Source organism: Panicum hallii, chromosome 9 (assembly GCF_002211085.1).
Source record: "Panicum hallii strain FIL2 chromosome 9, PHallii_v3.1, whole genome shotgun sequence".
NCBI classification, from domain to species: domain Eukaryota; kingdom Viridiplantae; phylum Streptophyta; class Magnoliopsida; order Poales; family Poaceae; genus Panicum; species Panicum hallii.
In genome coordinates this window covers 19,071,435-19,091,522 of record NC_038050.1, presented here as the reverse complement: position 1 = coordinate 19,091,522, position 20,088 = coordinate 19,071,435, and positions in this window count along the sequence as shown.

Here is a 20,088-nt window from a genome sequence, read left to right as displayed (position 1 = left end):
CGGATGTCATGCTAAGCCCGAGCACAACATCACTCGATATCATCAACATTGGCCAGGGACGGATCCATTTCCACGGACCAATCATCTGGAAGAGCATAGGGCCAAGGCAAGGGAAGAGTAAGGTCTTCAAAGGCTTTACCTGAAAAACATAAAACTAGCAAGGCTGAGTATATAATACTCAGCAAGGCTTACCCGTTCATGGTATACTTAGCCATGTAACTAAACTTATGAAGGTTTGTAATGGATCCGGGTTCATTTTCAGCTGAAAAGCAACTAAGAGTATAACTTACTTTCAAGTTTTAGCTTTTAGTTTCTAGTTGATTATCCATTCTAGGTAAACACTTATAACTACTCAAGCATGGTAAAATCTTTAACCAAACATCATCTTTGATAACCATAACATTGCTCTTGTTACTCAATGTGGTAAAGGGATCAAGCAGTCTCAACCATCGTGAGAAGTGGATGATTCTGAATCGAATTCAACCTTGCAAGGTAAACCTAACTCACTGAAGCGTCCCACCATCAGGGAAGACTTAAAAGTGATGCTTTATCAGTCCCAGGAGGCTGATAACACTTTTATTACATCAGATGGTACATCACCGTACAATTGTACACGGTAATGGGCAGTGAAGCACCACTATCGCGAGGATTACAACTAAAACCCACTCTACTACACTAGCTACGAAAAGAGGGTCATCAGAGTCTTGCGCCATGCGGAACCCCAGCGGTGGCCCTAACCACAGGCAAGGCTGGGTGCAGGACGAAACCCTACTCGACGTCTTCGGGGAGGTAGTCTGGGTCTTCTGCTGTAAAAAGCAAGAGTGGCGTGAGTACAAACGTACTCAGCAAGTCCAATCACACCCACGGGGGGGGGGGGGGGGGGTTGTAACAGAAATCAATGCACAGGATAGTCCAAGGATAAGGTTAGGGTTCATTTACGAAAAACTCGGTTATATGCAAAGGTTCGTTTAAAAAAAACATTTTTCAAAACAAGATTTTAAGTACCAAGAAGCACATAGTGTTGATCCACACAGGATCCAAGTTTTAAGCTGCTACCGGACTCCCCGTCCGCCATAGCACACGGCACAACTGCCGGTCACTTTCCAAACAACCCACACCAGTCCAACCATTCCTAGAGAGAAACACTAGTTATGTGACCACACCATAACTTGCCCAATACCGTGGGCACAGCTATTCGAATAGATTTTAACTTTGCAGAGGTGTGCAACTTTACCCACAGGTAGGGTACCACAGCACAATCACCTTAGTGTCGGTGCCGATCCCAACAAAGCCATTACCCACCTTAGCTAGACCTGACTAGCCACCACGGGATCCATCAAGGGGTCATTCGACCTATCTCCGAGGTTTAACCGGGGCATAAGTCACACAGGGCTTATCCCTTCTCCTTGATCACCCGTTGCTCTCAGCTCTCCTGATGGCTATCAGACTAACTAGTGGGGTTTATGCTAAGCCGTTGCCCATACAACGGTCAAGTGGTTTGCACGACAGGAAGCTAGGTGAGATGACACATCAACTCGGTCCTTAGGGGTGACAAGATGGATATCTCCCTTCCTTGCCCAACCACACAGGTACGAGCACACCAACGGCAATTCACACAGAAATGCCATCCATCCTGTCTAACTCATTTTTCGAAACCACATTTTATCTACCCACACACGCATACATATTCCTTATAAAACCAGGTGGTCAAGGAATGGTCATCGCGAACAGGGGGTGGCTATCCTACCATGTTTTCAGCAAAACACATGCAATTTATAAAAACGGGCCAATGGGTTGTGTTTATAAAACTAGGACAGAAACATGCATCAAAGGGCGGGATTGGACTTGCCATCATCAAATCCTTGCGGGAGGCCCTGATCGAAGCACTGTCCCTTGGGTTCGGGGTCGCAGAACTGGTCCTCGTTCACTTGATCACAGTCGGGACCTTCCTCATTCACTCCGTGTCCTACGTCGCAAATAAACAGGCACACAATCAAGCGAGAGAACTAAAAGCTTTTATCGTTGAGCTTGAATCGGAAATAATTTAGTTATGGAGATGGGGGTAATATTTTTGGGTGGTTTCTTAATGGCATAGTTAAAACTATACTAGAAAGGGCGTGGTAAAGTTTCGCATCGATCGGAGACCGTTTGGCGCATAAAATGACGAGTTAAAAATGGTTCGGGGGTTAAACAGGGGTCCAGGGGCTCATTCGTAAACCTTCTGGAAAAGAAAAGGACCTATTTGTACATCCTAGAAACATTAAGGGCACAACAAAAAGTGTGAGGGGTCTATTTGGAAATAAGTTTATATAGTGGAGGGGTCTAGTTTGGGAAATGGCAAAAAGGGGGGCTCTTTTTGCAAAGGGGTCAAAAGGGTGGAGGGGCCCTTAACTAGATAGAAGGGAAGGGAGGGGCCTAAGGGCAAATCTGCCCCTTTCTTCCTCCTCTCCCCACGGGAAATAGAGGGGGGGGGAGCTCCTGCGCCGGCTGATTCCGGCGGCCCAGGGCTCGATGGTGGCCCGAGATGGGGGAGAAAGGGAGGGGAAGAGGAGGGGGTTTGATTCCCGGCCTCACCTCGGGCCGGGGCGGCGTGAGGAGGCCGGACGACGGGAGCGGGCGGTGGCAGCTTTGGTGGCTCGGCGAGGCGGCACCGGGGCTTGGGGAGGGAGCTGGGTGTGGTGGTGGAGGCCGTGGGGGGAGGCGAGCTGCGCGGGGGCCTACTTATAGGCAGGGTAAGGCGGTGGAGGGGGGGTCGAGTGGTGGCGGCCGGCGGGCAGTGCGGGGCGCCAATAATGGCGCTCTGGCTGCTTGCGGCCGTCGTGGAGTGGCGGGCGGCAAGGGCGCGGGCGCCGAGGGCGACGTCGATCACGTGGGGAAGGAGGGGGGCCGGGCGCTGTGCGGCACAGGGCGATGGCGCGAGCGCCGAGGGCGGAGCGCCAGCAGCGGGCGGCGCGGCGTGCCGTGCAGCCACGGGTGCGCGTGCGCGCGCGTGTGGGCAGGGTCGTATGCGAGCCAGAGCGCGCGTGCGCGGGGAAGGTGGGGAGCAGGGATGCGCGTGGGCGTGTGCGCGAGGAGAGGGGCGGCGTGGCTCGGGAGCCAGAGGCCGGGCAGCGCGGTCGGGTGGTGCTCGGGAACAGAGGAAGGAGGGAGAAGAAGGGAGGAGAAGGGAAAAGGGAAGGAAAAGAAAAGGGAGGGAAAGGAAAGGAAAAAGAAAAGGGGAGGAAAAGAAAAGAGAAGGAGAAAGAAGGGAAAATGGGGAAAAAGAAAAGGAAAAAGAGAAATGGTGGAAAGAGAGAAAGGGAGAAAGAGAAAAGGGGGTGACGCGCGCTGGCGATATTCGCGGCGGCGACCGCGGCTGGTCGGCCACGCGCGCGCGACGTTCGCACGCTGCGCGAGGAGAAAAGAAAGGGGGGGGCGTGACAGCGGTCGGATTCGGGTGTCAGAACAGCGGCGAATACGGGAGAGGATTAGGGTTTAGGGTACGATGAAAAGGTTTTGAACAAAAATATCTTAGCGCGTAATTTAAGTTGGTAATTTTCAGGGCGTCGCAAACCTACCCCACTTGAAATGAATCTCGTCCTCGAGATTCGGCTGGCTCCTAAACAGATGGGGAAACTCCTTCTTTAGAGCATCTTCGCGTTCCCATGTCTCTTCTTCTACTCCATGTCTGCTCCACTGAACTCTACAAATTTGTACTTCGGAATTCCTTGTCCTCCTAGTGACCGTGTCCAAAATCTTGACCGGTATCTCCTGGTATCGCAGATCTGGTTGCAGGTCTATTGCCTCTGTTGGCACGTGTTCTATCTCGGGTATTCTCAAACACCTTCTAAGTTGCGAGACATGAAACACCGGGTGTATATCTGCCATTTCTCTTGGTAGTTCCAATCGATATGCTACGGCTCCGACTTTCTTCAGAACTTGGTACGGTCCAATGTACCGAGGGGCCAATTTTCCTTGTACCTAAAATCTTTGCGTTCCCGGAATGGGTGAGACTTTGAGATAAACAAAATCTCCTGGGTTGAAACTTATTTCCCGCCTCTTCTTGTCTGCGTAGCTCTTCTGTCGGAACTGAGCTGCTTTCAATTTCTCGCGGATCTCCGCTACTTTTTCTTCTGCTTCTTTTATAAGTGCGGGTCCTACTAGGGCACGTTCTCCAACTTCTGACCACATTAGGGGAGTTTGGCACTTCCTTCCATAGAGAGCTTCGAATGGCGACATGCCCAAGCTGGCTTGGTAACTATTGTTGTATGAGAATTCAGCATAAGGCAGACTCTGCTCCCAATCCTTTCCATAGGTCAAGACGCATGCTCTCAGCATATCTTCCATAATCTGATTTACCCTTTCGGTTTGACCATCCGTCTGTGGGTGATATGCGGAGCTGAAATCTAACTTGGTGCCCATAGCTTGATGCAAGCTTTTCCAAAACCTAGAGGTGAATTGGGTTCCTCTATCTGAGACAATTCTGCTAGGCACTCCATGTAACTTGACTATGTTTTCCACATAAAGCTTTGCCAGCTTTTCTCCACCGTAATTAGTTCGTACGGGTATGAAATGAGACGATTTAGTGAGTCGGTCTACTATTACCCATATGGAATCGTGCCCCTTCTGTGTTCTAGGTAGGCCCACTACAAAGTCCATCCCTATCTCATCCCATTTCCAAACCGGAATGGGTAGGGGTTGCAATAATTGTGCTGGCTTTTGATGTTCGGCCTTGATCCTTTGACAAGTATCACAATGGGCCACAAATCGTGCAATATCCGCCTTCATTCCATTCCACCAATATTTTTGCCTTATATCCATATACATTTTGGTGGATCTTGGGTGGATGGAGTAGGCCGAGTTATGGGCTTCGTCCATGATTATCCGCCGGAAGTCTCCATTCTGGGGTACACAAATCCTATTCTCGTACCAGAACGTTCCCTTATCATCCACTCTGAAACCCGGTGCTTTGTTTTCTCCAGTTTGTTTGCAGATCTTTATTAACTCCTGATCCGAGCATTGAGCCTCTCTAATTCCATCCTCTAGGGTTGATTGGATGTTCAGCACATGGCTGGAACCTCGAGGAACAATGTGCACATTTAATCGCGCCATTTCCTCGCGCAGATGGTCATCTTTGGGTCCATAGGATTTCCGGCTTAAGGCATCAGCTACCACGTTCGCTTTTCCGGGGTGATAATGGATTTCCAAATTATAGTCCTTAACCAACTCCAACCATCTTCTCCACCTTAAGTTCAAATCCGGCTGGGTGAAGATATACTTCAGACTCTTATGGTCGGTGTAAATCTCACACTTATTTCCAATCAAGTAGTGCCTCCAAATCTTAAGGGCATGCACTATGGCTGTAAATTCCAAATCATGGGTCGGATAGTTCTGCTCGTGAGTCCTAAGTTGATGGGAAGCATATGCAACGACTTTCCCATCTTGCATCAGCACACACCCTAATCCTTGTCGGGAAGCGTCACAATAAATGACAAAATCCCGATGAATGTCCGGTAGGGTCAGCACTGGGGCGGTTGTCAACCTTTGCTTCAATTCTTGAAAACTTCTTTCATAAGGTTCCGTCCAAGCGAACTTCTTCTCTTTCTTAAGAAGTTCCGTCATGGGTCGGGCTATCTTGGAGAATCCCTCGATAAATCTCCGATAGTACCCAGCTAATCCAAGAAAACTCCTGATTTCACTAACATTAGTCGGTCGCTGCCAGTTGGAGACTGCTTCGACCTTCTCTGGGTCCACTGCTATGCCTTCCACGGTTAGAATGTGACCTAGGAAAGCTACTCTCTCCAGCCAGAATTCACACGTGCTAAATTTGGCATATAGCCTATGTATTCTCAGCTTTTCCAATACTACCTGCAGGTGTTGCTCATGTTCCTGAATACTCTTGGAGTAGACAAGTATGTCGTCGATAAAGACTATGACAAACTTATCTAGCTCGTCCATGAATACTTTATTCATGAGGTTCATAAAATAGGCAGGGGCATTGGTTAGGCCGAAGGACATTTCGGTGAACTCAAACTGCCCGTATCGGGTGACAAAAGCTATCTTAGGGATGTCACTTTCTCTAATCTTGAGCTGAAAATATCCTGACCTTAGATCGATCTTGGAAAAGTACTTGGCTCCTTTTAGCTGATCGAAAAGGTCATCAATCCTGGGGAGGGGGTACTTATTCTTAATGGTAACCTCATTCAGTGCCCGGTAATCTACACACAACCTCATACTCCCATCTTTCTTCTTGACAAACAGAACTGGGGCTCCCCAAGGCGACGAGCTTGGCCTGATGAAGCCAATTCGTTGCAGTTCTTCTAGTTGCTTCTTTAACTCCGTCAACTCAGAGGCCGCCATCCTATAGGGTCTCTTGGCTATAGGGGAGGTCCCAGGGATAAGGTCAATGATGAACTCTATATCCCTATCCGGTGGCATACCGGGAAGTTCTTCGGGGAAGACATCTGGGTATTCGTTTACTACCGGGACTTCTTCTAAGGGCTTGGCTTCCATGCTAAACACCATCGAGTTAAACTCACTTTCCCGGGTATGGCAGATTACTTGTACTCCTTCGGGGTTTGTTAGGTGTACCACTTTGTTAGTGCAGCCTATGAGGCCATTGTGTCGGCTTAACCAGTCCATTCCAAGGATCACGTCTATTCCCCCATACTTAAGTACTACCAAGTCTGCTAGAAATTCTACCCCACTTAAATTGATCCTTACCCATGGACAACCTAATTGACAATTGATGTCGCCTCCAGGCGTCCGGGTTAATAGGGGTGTATTTAGTAGTACTGTAGGTATTTTGTGTTTTTCCACAAAACTTGAGGATATGAACGAGCGCGATGCTCTAGAATCAAATAGTACTGTTGCCAGAGCTGAGTTGACTAGGTACTCACCGAGCACTACGCCCTGAGCTTCTTGAGCCTCCTGCGCATCGATGTGATTGATGCAGGCTCGTCCAAATGATTGCTGGGGCTGCTTTATCTGCTGACTGTTGTCGTTGTTGCGGATGGGTACTCGGTTGGCACCGGTCAGGGCTGGTCTGGGTCCATTCACCGTGTTGGAGAAGGCTGATGTAGCCGGCTTATTCTTGGCATAAGGACAATTGGCAATGAAATGTCCCGTCTCACGGCAATTAAAATAGGCCTTAACATTGTTGTTGTCAGAGGCGACCAGGCTTGCATTGTTCTGCGGGGCCATCATGGTACTCTGGCTCCTAGGCTGTGTGTCAGGGGCCCGTGGTCCCGTCACTTAAGACTGAGTCCTATACTGCATTGGGGCCTGAGATCTTGATGCAGTGTAGCTGAAGTTTCTCGGCTTTTGGAAACGGTCCTGTTGGCGGGTCTTACTTTCCAGGAATTTGTGTTTGTTATCCCTCCTCTCTTCGGTTTTGGCCCTTTCTATAAGGATAGCCTTGTTCATTAGGGTATTGAAGTCAGGATAGATCTGAGGGGTAAGCAAGGTCCGGAGTTCTAGGTTTAGTCCCTTCTTGAACATGTCTTGTTTCTTGTCATCGTCGTTCACTTCCTCCGGTGCATATCGGGCTAACTCCATGAACCGGTGGGTGTACTCTTCCACCGTCATGCTTCCTTGCTGCAGTGCGCGGAACTCATCCGCCTTGCGCTTCATGGTGGCCGAAGGGATGTGATAACGGCGGAACTCCCTCACGAATTCCTCCCAAGTGATGGTAGAGGCATCCTCGGCTGCGGCACAATAATTCTCCCACCAGGCTAATACGGTTCCGGTGAGTTGGTGGGCTACCAGAAGGACTTTGTCTCGGTCCTGGCATTCAAACGGTTCGAGTTTCCTCTGAATTACTTGTAACCAGTCATCTGCATCCAAGGGGTTGCAGGATCCGGCAAAGGTGGGCGGCTTGGTCCTTAGGAAGGCTGTCAGCTTGTCATTCATGTTCTGCACTCGTGGTTGCCGGTTAAGGAGGGCATTGGCCAGTGTTTCCAGTATAAGGGTCTGGTTGTGGATTATCTGCGCCAGGTCTCCGAGGGGTGGGGGTGGTGGTAGTTGCTCTCCTCCTTGATTTTCTCCTCGGTTCTGGCTTACTTCCTGTTCTCCCTGAGGAAGGTCTTGTCCAACAGGCTGTGTTCCGGCACCAGCGGCTGCGGGGTTCCGGCTACGGGGGGCCCTCGTGACGTTTCGGGGAGCCACCTGTTGATTGGGTAGATTGGGGTTACGATTACGTGATGTTTAAGTTGTTTAATTCGTATATAAGGCAGAATCTACCTCCTACCGGTAGTCACACAAACAAACAGCACACAACAAACCAGCATACAACATCACAAACAACAAGCACAAACAACTTCATTACTGCAAGGGAGTACAGCTTGGGGGTAAAACCAGATCTCGTACTACTCATCCGAGGTCATGCCTAAGGGCACGACTTAAGCAAAAGAGGCTGGGGGGTACATCACTAGGGCGGCGTCGGTTATTTTACTCGCGGGGCATGCCTTCTTCAGGGGCGGGGAGTGTGAGTAATCCTTGCTCGCCGTCCTTTGGGTTCCCATCTGTCAAGGGTTGCGCTGCAGCATCCCCTTCGACGGCGGCAGCAGAACTTCCAGGGTTCTCGGGTGGGGCTTGTGAATTTCCAAAGAGTGGTCCCCATCCTATGACGGGTGTCCCGAGTAAAACATGGTCTTCTCCAATTGCCGGGACTGGTGTTCCACTTTGGCTCCATTCTTGCATACGCCAGTCTCGGGCCTGCCTGAGGCTCTCTTGGGCGACTGCTTCGCTGCTAACCGCGGCTGCGGCTCTTACCTCGGCTTGGGCTGCTCGGATCTGCTGCAGTCTTACTGCGAGCTCTGCTTGCTCGGCTCGATGGGTCTGCTCTCTCAGAAGGTTAGCTTGCTCATCAAAGAGTTGGTCCAAGGCGGCTAGATAAGTAGCCACTTGGTAAAGCGGGCCTTCTTCATGGCGACGTCGTTCTAGACTTCTCATGCGTGCTTCCCAAACTGGGGTTCTGATGGCTGGCGGGAAGAACCTCACTGGTGTGGCGGTGAGGTGTCTTTCAAAAATCCGGCATAAATAACGGAGTGCTTTTCTAACGGTCAAGGGGTAGGTGTCCTGGTGCCTAAACCCTGTGGCAGTCACTCGCCATGGCTGGATGTCGGGGTAGCGGTTGCTCCTGGCGATGACCAGGATCACCCTGCAGCGGAGGGTACCATGGTGTTCGTACTCTCTGCTGTAGTACCTTGGGCATTCCGTAACGCCAAGGCTTTCCAGTGCGTTGATCAAAAGGCTAGGAAAGCCAGGTGCAGCTTGGCAATCGCCCTGGGTCCATCCTTCCTCAGCCATCTGAAATAAGGACAGGGTAAACAATCTTGCACAGGTACACAAGGGAGTAGGTAACATTTATTATTGCAACATGGAGGGGGTACAGTTCCATAGGTACGTGGTTATTAGGGTAGGGTTCTAGCTTGGAGTGCTACTCCTATCATGGGGATTCCTCCCTGATTCTGACAGGGCGCTTCTTTATTGGGATGCACCGATCCACCACCTCATCTTCAGTCTGAGTACCTTTATCCCAATGGGTTTCCTCGGGTTCCTCTTCTTCCTCTATCCATCCACCTATTCCTCTGCGGTTTTCGTACTCTTGCATCTGGGCTTGGAGGGCGGCTAAGGAATACTCGGCGCGTGCGGCTCTTATCTGTTGTTCTTCCAGTTCCTGGGTTGCTTTTTCTGCCCTATGGATTAGCTGCTTCAGCTGTGCCGCCTGTTCGCGGTAGAGTGCATCCAAGCCAGTAAGGTAGATGGATAGGTGGGAGACCATATCTTCTAGGTCTTCTTCTTCTCTTCCGAGTCCTCCCATCCGGGCAATCCAAGTGCGTCCTCTTCCTTCAGTAGGTGGGAAAAATCCCATAGGAGTCCGCTGAAGGTGGTGCTTGTAGATCACACGCAGTCGTCGCAGGGCTTTACGGGCGGCCTTTCGGTAGGTGTCAGGGAAGCGAAAGCTAGAGGTGGAGATGAACCAGGGGTCCACATCAGGGTAGCGGGTGCTTCTTCCCACAAAGACCATCATGTCGCACCGAAGGGTGCCCTTGGAGGTGTATTCTCGGTAGGCATACTCTGGTGGTTCCATAACTCTGATGCATTCCAGGCTGAGTATTAATAACTTAGGAAGGCCAGGCTCTGCGTAGCAGATTCCGTCAACCCATCCATTGTCAGCCATCTGGAACAGGGCAAGAACCAGCGGTGAGTCTTTGCGCAAGAAAAGAGCTAAGTCAGAACAAGTCCTGGGGCCTGAAAAAGGGTCTCATTTCTAGGGACACGTCCTACGGCCAGCCTACGGCTCTGATACCACCTGAAGCGTCCCCCCATCAGGGAAGACTTAAAAGTGATGCTTTATCAGTCCCAGGAGGCTGATAACACTTTTATTACATCAGATGGTACATCACCGTACAATTGTACGCGGTAATAGGCAGTGAAGCGCCACTATCGCGAGGATTACAACTAAAACCTACTCTACTACACTAGCTACGAAAAGAGGGTCATCAGAGTCTTGCGCCATGCGGAACCCCAGCGGTGGCCCTAACCACAGGCAAGGCTGGGTGCAGGACGAAACCCTACTCGACGTCTTCGGGGAGGTAGTCTGGGTCTTCTGCTGTAAAAAGCAAGAGTGGGGTGAGTACAAACGTACTCAGCAAGTCCAATCACACCCACGGGGGGGGGGGGTTATAACAGAAATCAATGCACAGGATAGTCCAAGGATAAGGTTAGGGTTCATTTGCGAAAAACTCGGTTATATGCAAAGGTCATTTAAAAAAACAATTTTTAAAACAAGATTTTAAGTACCAAGAAGCACATAGTGTTGATCCACACAGGATCCATGTTTTAAGCTGCTACCGGACTCCCCGTCCGCCGTAGCACACGGCACAACTGCCGATCACTTTCCAAACAACCCACACCAGTCCAACCATTCCCAGAGAGAAACACTAGTTATGTGACCACACCATAACTTGCCCAATATCGTGGGCACAGCTATTTGAATAGATTTTAACTCTGCAGAGGTGTGCAACTTTACCCACAGGTGGGGTACCACAGCACGATCACCTTAGTGTCGGTGCCGATCCCAACAAAGCCATTACCCACCTTAGCTAGACCTGACTAGCCACCACGGGATCCATCAAGGGGTCATTCGACCTATCTCCGAGGTTTAACCGGGGCATAAGTCACACAGGGCTTATCCCTTCTCCTCGATCACCCGTTGCTCTCAGCTCTCCTGATGGCTATCAGACTAACTAGTGGGGTGTATGCTAAGCCGTTGCCCATACAACGGTCAAGTGGTTTGCACGACAGGAAGCTAGGTGAGATGACACATCAACTCGGTCCTTAGGGGTGACAAGATGGATATCTCCCTTCCTTGCCCAACCACACAGGTACGAGCACACCAACGGCAATTCACACAGAAATGCCATCCATCCCGTCTAACTCATTTTTCGAAACCACATTTTATCTTCCCACACACGCATACATATTCCTTATAAAACCAGGTGGTCAAGGAATGGTCATCGCGAACAGGGGGTGGCTATCCTACCATGTTTTCAGCAAAACACATGCAATTTATAAAAACAGGCCAATGGGTTGTGTTTATAAAACTAGGACAGAAACATGCATCAAAGGGTGGGATTGGACTTGCCATCATCAAATCCTTGCGGGAGGCCCTGATCGAAGCACTGTCCCTTGGGTTCGGGGTCGCAGAACTGGTCCTCGTTCGCTTGATCACAGTCAGGACCTTCCTCGTTCACTCCGTGTCCTACGTCGCAAATAAACAGGCACACAATCAAGCGAGAGAACTAAAAGCTTTTATCGTTGAGCTTGAATTGGAAATAATTTAGTTATGGAGATGGGGGTAATATTTGTGACACCTCAGGTATATGGGAGCCAGACTTAGTGCTTTGAGTGTAGGATGTGCTCTTGTGTGCTAATTAAGGACAAGATTTTAGGGTGTTTTCTGTAATTTTAGAAAAATATAGGGTTTAATGTGCAAAATGTGTGTGGGAGTGGATAATTTTGAAATATAGGAAGGGCTGTTCTGCAAAAGATGCTTTTACTTTTAACCCACTGTAAAGAGTGAAAGCAAATCAAGGAGTTGTTTGAATTGTAAAATTTAAATAGGTTTTAAAAGAAATTTGACTAGTTGTATGGTTTTTAAATTAACTTTGAAACCTCAACTCTTCTGAAGGTGAACCCTAAAGCAAAAGTGTAGAACTTTTTATTCCCTACACTTTTTGTTTTTGGAGCATTTTCATTTGAGCTCTAGTTTAAAAGTTACTCAAGCTTTACAGTGAGCCCCCTGAATTTTTGAACAATTGCAACCAGGTCCTCGTCGTCCACCTCCAGCTTCTCTGTTTCTCCCGTGAGCTCCTGTCACCGCCGCTTAGCTCCAGCGAGCTGCCCCGGCCGCCACCTGCCCCCGCACCGCTCGCCAGTGCCACCTCCACCTCCAGCGCATCACCCCCGCCGCTTGCCAGGCCCTGGTGGCCGTTTTCCCGAGCCGCCACGCCATCCCCGAGCGCACCGCGGCCGCCACGACGTCGCCGGCGTCCAGCTCCTGCTCGCCGCCCTCCAAAGCTTCCCCAAGTACATAATTAGCTCCATGGCCTCCTGCTCGAACTCCTTTACCACTTCTCCGCACTCAATTCCACCCCGGCTTCCTCCTCCCGCGCATCGCCGCCATCCGCCATTACGCCGCCGTTCGGCCTCGCCGTCGGCAGCCTCCTCCAGAGCCTCCCACGCTCGACCCCGACCTCCATTAGCACCGGGTCGACCTCCATTAGCACCACATCACCCTCCTGAAGCTCATAGCGCCGGCCGTTTTCCATTTCCCCCACCACAGCGCCCTGCCCACGAGCACACCGCCGCTCCTCCGCCGCCGCAGCTCGGCCTCATCGCCGTCCCACTGCTCCGCCGCCCCCTAGCCCCTGCCAAGTAGAGCAACAGCACCACGTCATCCTCGCGAAGCTCTCCAGGCACTTGTCGTCCACCCCCGACCCTCCAGCCACTGGAACGCCGCCGCCAAGCTTCCAGCCGCCGCCGCCGCCTCTGTCCACCGTCGCGCCGCCGCTACAGCTCCTCCCCGGCCCAACCCCGGTCACCCCTAAGTCCGTTGTAAGCCCCTGAGCATTTCCCCTCCCTTTCCCCTCGCCGCCGGCGAGCTATCTCGCCGGAATTGCTCGCCGTCGATCTGTCCCCGAGAGGAAAGCCGGCCAGGGACCTGATTGCTTTGTTTTAAAACTTTCCAGGGGCCTGTTTGTAAAGAATCAGTACCCTTTTTCTTTTTCTTTTCAGCCAACTTTGAAAATTCATAAGAAATCGTAGAAAAATCCAAAAATGGTAAAACCAGTTCTGTCGTGTTCATAAAAATGAGATCTACAACTTTTGTTACTAAGGTGTAGTTTGAAATCAACTAGTTTTGAAGTTATTTATATGTTTTCAAAAAGGGATCTTTTGTGTATAACTTGTGTGAGTTAAGTTTATTTCCTGCAACTCTTGGCTATTAGTTAGCTTAAGTAGTGTTTAGCTTTGTGTGAAATATTCAAGATTAGTGCAATTTTGTAATTTGAATAATTTCAAAATTTGTTAACATGAGTTCAAACAACTAAGATTTAAGTATAATTACTACCAAATGTGTTTGAACCTATGATTAGGAATAAATTGCTTTAGTTTTGTGATATTAGTTGTTTGTTGATTTTGTCATTTTATTGTTGATGCTGAGTGTGTATTGATCTATTAAATTACAACTTTATCGTGAAGGAAAGATTTAACATGTTTGTTACTAAAAATCAATCCTTGTATATCATATAGACTCGTCGACGCTTGAAGACGGAGACTACGAGTTGATTTTGGAACCCGAACCCGGGCTATCTGAAGACTCCGTCCAAGTTACTGAGGAAGTGACTGAAGCCCCAAAAGTTTCTAACTCGTCTGACCCTAGCTTCGCTTCCGAAGGCAAGCCCCGGACATAACCTACTATTTTTTATTATACTACAATCTATATCTATTTATGTATTCTATGCATTAAGTTTTTAGGAATTGCTTGAAAACCCTAGATGCATGAATCCTAGGAACCAATGTATTGCACCTGAGGTCCTATCGAATAGATGCTCTGCTAAAATAGGACCGGTAAAAGTCGAGTGATTTCCTGTCACTCGCGCGATATAGGAATTGCTTGTTTACAATTCTGCAACCACTATAAGGACAATGGACAGGGTCATGTGCTGTATCATGACCTGGAATTTTTGCCCTGTCTGTTTTGATAAAAGCTTTAAGGTCAAAATGTGTGGTAGTGGTGGCTAAGCTTTTGAAAGTACTGGCCACATGCCGTGAAATATGGTAAGCAGTAAGCCTAGTAACCGATCGGCCCGGCAAGTGGACATACCTCCCACCACTCGTATTTTGGTTCTTCTTGTTACTCGATTCGATGTGTGGGAATATGTGTTGCAAGGGCAACCAGGAGTACGGGTTTGTAGTCACGCTACAGCCGTACGTCCTGCACACATTGGGTGTGCGTATGGTCCTGCAGTCGCTTGTGGTGGCCCTAATCCATGACCCGGAATGAAAGGCAAACGGTTGCTTCGGAATCATCGTTGGATGTTCCAAGCGTGTGTGTTAGGTTTACCTTGCAAGGTTGAAATTCGGTCCGGATCGTCCGCCTCTCACGAGGATTGAGACTGCTTATCCCTTTTGCCACATCGAGTAAAAAGTGTAATTGATAATGGAGGAATCTTGATGATTGATAATCTCTATCTTGTTTGTTTAGTATAGGTGCTTACCTAGAATGGTTAATCAAGCTAGAATCGGAAAGCTAAAACTTGAAGTAGATTATACTCTCTGTTGCTTTTCAACTGAAAATAAACCCAGAACCTTACCATACCTTCATGAGTCTAGTTATGGGCTAAAGTATACCCAAACCCGGGTAAGTCTTGCTGAGTATCATTATACTCAGCCTTGCTAGAACTGCTTTTAGGTATGCCGTTTGAGAACCAGGTCGATAGTGCGTCCTGCCACTTTGCTGTTCCGCCTGGTTGGTCTGTGGAATGGGAATCATCCCCGGCCAGCATTAACCCCTCGGAGTGACACCATCGACGGGGCTACGCATGGTGCTGCTGATGGCGATGTTGTTAGTCGCGTTGTCTTTTCGCTGTGACTTTAGTCAACGGGTGTTTACCCGTTGCTTTTAAACAACCCTGTGTTTATTTTGCTCCAGACAGGGCTGGAGAAAACTGGTTTGTAATAATACTGCTTACTCTGTGATAAAGGCTTGCGCTGTTATGTACCTGGAGCTCATCTTGTATAAAGTATAACCTACTTTGATCCTGTGTAACCGTGGTTGCATCGGGCGGTGACCCGACAGACCCATGGGTTGTTCCGTTTGAAGCGCATTTGAGATCATCTTGCCTTTGTAGCGATGATTAGTGCGCTTGAACCGGAATAATTCAGGCGGTTCTGCCACAATATTTTTGGGTGGTTTCTTAATGGCATAGTTAAAACTATACTAGAAAGGGCGTGGTAAAGTTTCGGGTCGATCGGAGACCGTTTGGCGCATAAAATGACGAGTTAAAAATGGTTTGGGGGTTAAACAGGGGTCCAGGGGCTCATTCGTAAACCTTCTGGAAAAGAAAAGGACCTATTTGTACATCCTAGAAACATTAAGGGCACAACAAAAAGTGTGAGGGGTCTATTTGGAAATAAGTTTATATAGTGGAGGGGTCTAGTTTGGGAAATGGCAAAAAGGGGGGCTCTTTTTGCAAAGGGGTCAAAAGGGTGGAGGGGCCCTTAACTAGATAGAAGGGAAGGGAGGGGCCTAAGGGCAAATCTGCCCCTTTCTTCCTCCTCTCCCCACGAGAAACAGAGGAGGGGGGGGAGCTCCTGCCCGGCCGATTCCGGCGGCCCAGGGCTCGATGGTGGCCCGGGATGGGGGAGAAAGGGAGGGGAAGAGGAGGGGGTTTGATTCCCGGCCTCACCTCGGGCCGGGGCGGCGTGAGGAGGCCGGACGACGGGAGCGGGCGGCGGCGGCTTTGGTGGCTCGGCGAGGCGGCGCCGGGGCTTGGGGAGGGAGCTGGGAGTGATGGTGGAGGCCGTGGGGGGAGGCGAGCTGCGCGGGGGCCTACTTATAGGCAGGGTAAGGCGGTGGAGGGGGGTCGAGTGGTGGCGGCTGGCGGGCAGTGCGGGGCGCCATTAATGGCGCTCCGGCTGCTTGCGGCCGTCATGGAGTGGCGTGCGGCAAGGGTGCGGGCGCCGAGGGCGACGTCGATCACGTGGGGAAGGAGGGGGGCCGAACGCTATGCGGCACAGGGCGACAGCGCGAGCGGCGAGGGCGGAGCGCCAGCGGCGGGCGGCGCGGCGTGCCGTGCAGCCACGGGTGCGCGCGCGCGCGTGGGCAGGGACGTACGCGAGCCAGAGCGCGCGTGCGCGGGGAAGGCGGGGAGCAGGGACGCGCATGGGCGTGTGCGCGAGGAGAGGGGCGGCGTGGCTCGGGAGCCAGAGGCTGGGCAGCGCGGTCGGGTGGTGCTCGGGAACAGAGGAAGGAGGGAGAAGAAGGGAGGAGAAGGGAAAAGGGAAGGAAAAGAAAAGGGAGGGAAAGGAAAGGAAAAAGAAAAGGGGAGGAAAAGAAAAGAGAAGGAGAAAGAAGGGAAAATGGGGAAAAAGAAAAGGAAAAAGAGAAATGGTGGAAAGAGAGAAAGGGAGAAAGAGAAAAGGGGGTGACGCGCGCTGGCGATATTCGCGGCGGCGACCGCGGCTGGTCGGCCACGCGCGCGCGACGTTTGCACGCTGCGCTAGGAGAAAAGAAAGGGGGGGTCGTGATAGCGGTCGGATTCGGGTGTCAGAACGGCGGCGAATCCGGGAGAGGATTAGGGTTTAGGGTACGACGAAAAGGTTTTGAACAAAAATATCTTAGCGCGTAATTTAAGTTGGTAATTTTCAGGGCGTCACACTCACACGCTTGGAACATCCAATGATAGTTCCGAAGCAACCGTTTGTCTTTCATTCCGACTCGTGGACAGGTCCACCACAAGCGACTGCAGGACCATACGCACTTCCAAAGTGTAGGACATACGTCTGTAGCGCGACTACAAAACCCGTATTCCTGGTTGCCCTTGCAACACGTATTCCCACACGTCGAACATAAGTAACCAGAAGAAGCAAGATGAGTGGTGGGAGGTATGTCCACTCCTCGGGCCGATTGGTTACTAGGCTTACCGCTTACCATATTTCGCGGCATGTGGTTAGTACTTTCAAACGCTTAACCCGCACTACCGCACGCTGCGACCTGATCAAGTTCAACAACACAGACGGGGTATCATCTCAACCATGATACCTCACAAAACTCCCGTCCGTCATCCTTATAGTGATAACAGGAATGTAAACATTACAACTCCTATATCGCGCGAGTGACAGGAAATCACCCGACTTCTACCGGTCCTATTAGCATAGCAGCTAGTCGGACTTAAGTGCTACTATTCAATACATTGGTTTCTAGGGAAATGCAACTAGGGTTTCAAGCAATTCCTAAGAACTTAATGCATAGAATACGTAAATAGATATAGATTGCAGTGTAAATAAAATAGTGGGTTATGTCCGGGGCTTGCCTTTACTGGTGGGGCTGAAGTCAGTAAAGTTAAGATCTTCCGAACTTTGGTTCGGGGCTTTCGATAAATCCTTGGTGACATTCACTTGGTCTTCAGGAGCATCCTCTGCAGACTCCTGGGAGATCTTGTAGGTACTGCTTGCAGAAGTAGTCGTATCTACATGCAATGCAACATTACATTCAAAGTGTGCACATAAAGCTATTTTACCTCACAACAAAGTTGCAATTCAACACTCATTTAACATACCACTCATATAACAACCAGAAAGATCTGAACTAAACCTAGACAGAGCTATAGGGGAACAACTAATTAGAATCAGCTACTTATTGAGGGTTACAACAGAGCCGATTGGAAACAAGGGGGTTTAGCTGATTGATGTGCTTAGGTCGTGCCTAACAGAGGCGTGTCTATTGTGTTAGCTTATTGATCTAGGGTTGTGTACTTTGGTCTGTGTAGCCGATTGATAGGTGCACCAGGTTCCTAATTGATTGATGAAAGCATCGATTACTTTGGCAGAAGGATGATTCCTAAAGCAGTTGTCTTAACTGAGATGTGCTTAAGTGTTATTCTAGGTAACTAGGTGTGGTTGTATCGACTCGATTACATTAGCACAACTATTGAGTGACGTACAGCCGATTGGAGTGTGGTTAAGGGTGTGTGACCGATAGATATATAGCCGATCTCTCAGTCGATAAATCGGCTGATAGAAGTGTGTGGATAAGGATGGGAAAACTAAGGGTTGATCGGCTACAACCGATATGGAAAACAACTAGAATCGGCTTGGATCGGCTGATAGCAAGAATCCTAAGAGTGTGTGCATCTCCGATACATCGACTATGTGCAGTCGATGTAGGACAGAACAAAGGAATTGTATCGGCAGTAGCCGATATTAGAAAGATAATAACTGGATTGGCTAGTCAGCCGATGGTAGAAGCATATCAAAAGAAAGGCATCGGCTGACAGTTGTTACAGAGAAACATCCTAGACTTAAAGGAAACGGATGCTTAGCGGCTGAACTGATAGCCGACGCTGAAGCATAGCCACAGAGATGTATAAGCTAAGCAGTAGATACACACGAACTAACAAGGATCTTTATACGAAGGGAACCTTAAAGAGACTGCAATCAAGACAAGGATAATGTCTTGATGGCAGAGATATGAGCACTCGTGGGAAAGGATTAACTAGATATCACACATCTCTACTTAAGACATACATTCCATGATTTACTTTTCAACTATATCACAAGCATACAATATAAAGTACAATAAAACATTCATTCCCTAATAGTTAACCTAGACCACAAATCAAAGACTTTCAATTCAAAAGCACAACATAAAACTTTGTAGATTTTGACCTAGGGTTTCAAACAAAACTGATTTTGCATATTTATGAACTTCTTACGAAAATCTATGATATGTAGAAGTTCACTGATTTGAAATAAAGAAAGTTCTGGAAAATTTTATAGAAAACCCCTAGAACTTTCTAAAACATAGCAATCAAGTCCCTGGTCGGGGAAAACAGAGAACAGGAAGATAACGACAATGTTCCGGCAAAGAGGTTTTCAGCATTAGAAAGATTTAAAGAAACAGAGCAAACCTTGGGGTCGCCTTGGTTATGGAGAAGAATAGGCGGAAAGTAAATTTCCACGATGAATATGATTGGCGATGAGAAGTACTCGACGGTGACGAGATTCCGTGGGTGACGAAGAAGTTTGCTGGGAACGGTTGCAGTGGGTGGAAGATAACCGGAGTGACATTCCTCACGTGATCCGTGGCGATGATAGTCGGCTTTTAATCTGCTCGCGCGTGGCCCGTTGCCTTGCACGCGCACACGCCTGCGGAATCGAGCCGAGCTGGCCACGGGCAAAACACTTGCGCTCGCACTCGCGAACGTGCCAGTTCAATTCCGCTCGGACCTCCGCATGGATCAAGAGAGCTCGCCGTGCCTGGCTGCACCTAGCTCCTCCGAGCTCGTTGCACCCGGTCACCGCCTCCGCTTCGTCGCCTTTCCTTTCGGCTCGTCACACCATAACCACTCCTCCGCCTTCGCGAGGGCCATGGTCTGCTTGCATTAGAGCCGTGCCTTCCGTTGCCCTTTCCTCGACGGCCTCCGATTAATGCGTTGTACATCACCGCAGTTGGCATCACTTCTCCCGCGGCCAGCATTTCGTCGAACACCTTAACTGCATCCCCGATACGGCCACTCCTGCACCACCAGAGATCACCGTGGCGTAGTCAGGGTCGACGCCACCGCGTTCCAGCATCTCGCGCAGAAGCCTTGCTACGCGCCGCCGGTCCTTGCGCAGGAGCTCGGCGTCGCTCACTCCGGCCTTGTCGCATCGCTCCCGCACACGCCCGAACCGCGTGCGTTCTTGGCCGTGTCACATCTTGCTTACACCGCCCGCGTGCCGCAGCCGCAGCTCCACTCGCACGTGCGCGCCAGTACCGCGAGCCTCAAGCCTGCTCCAGCGCTGCCACGCCAGTCCTCTTCTGCTCGCGCGCCGCCA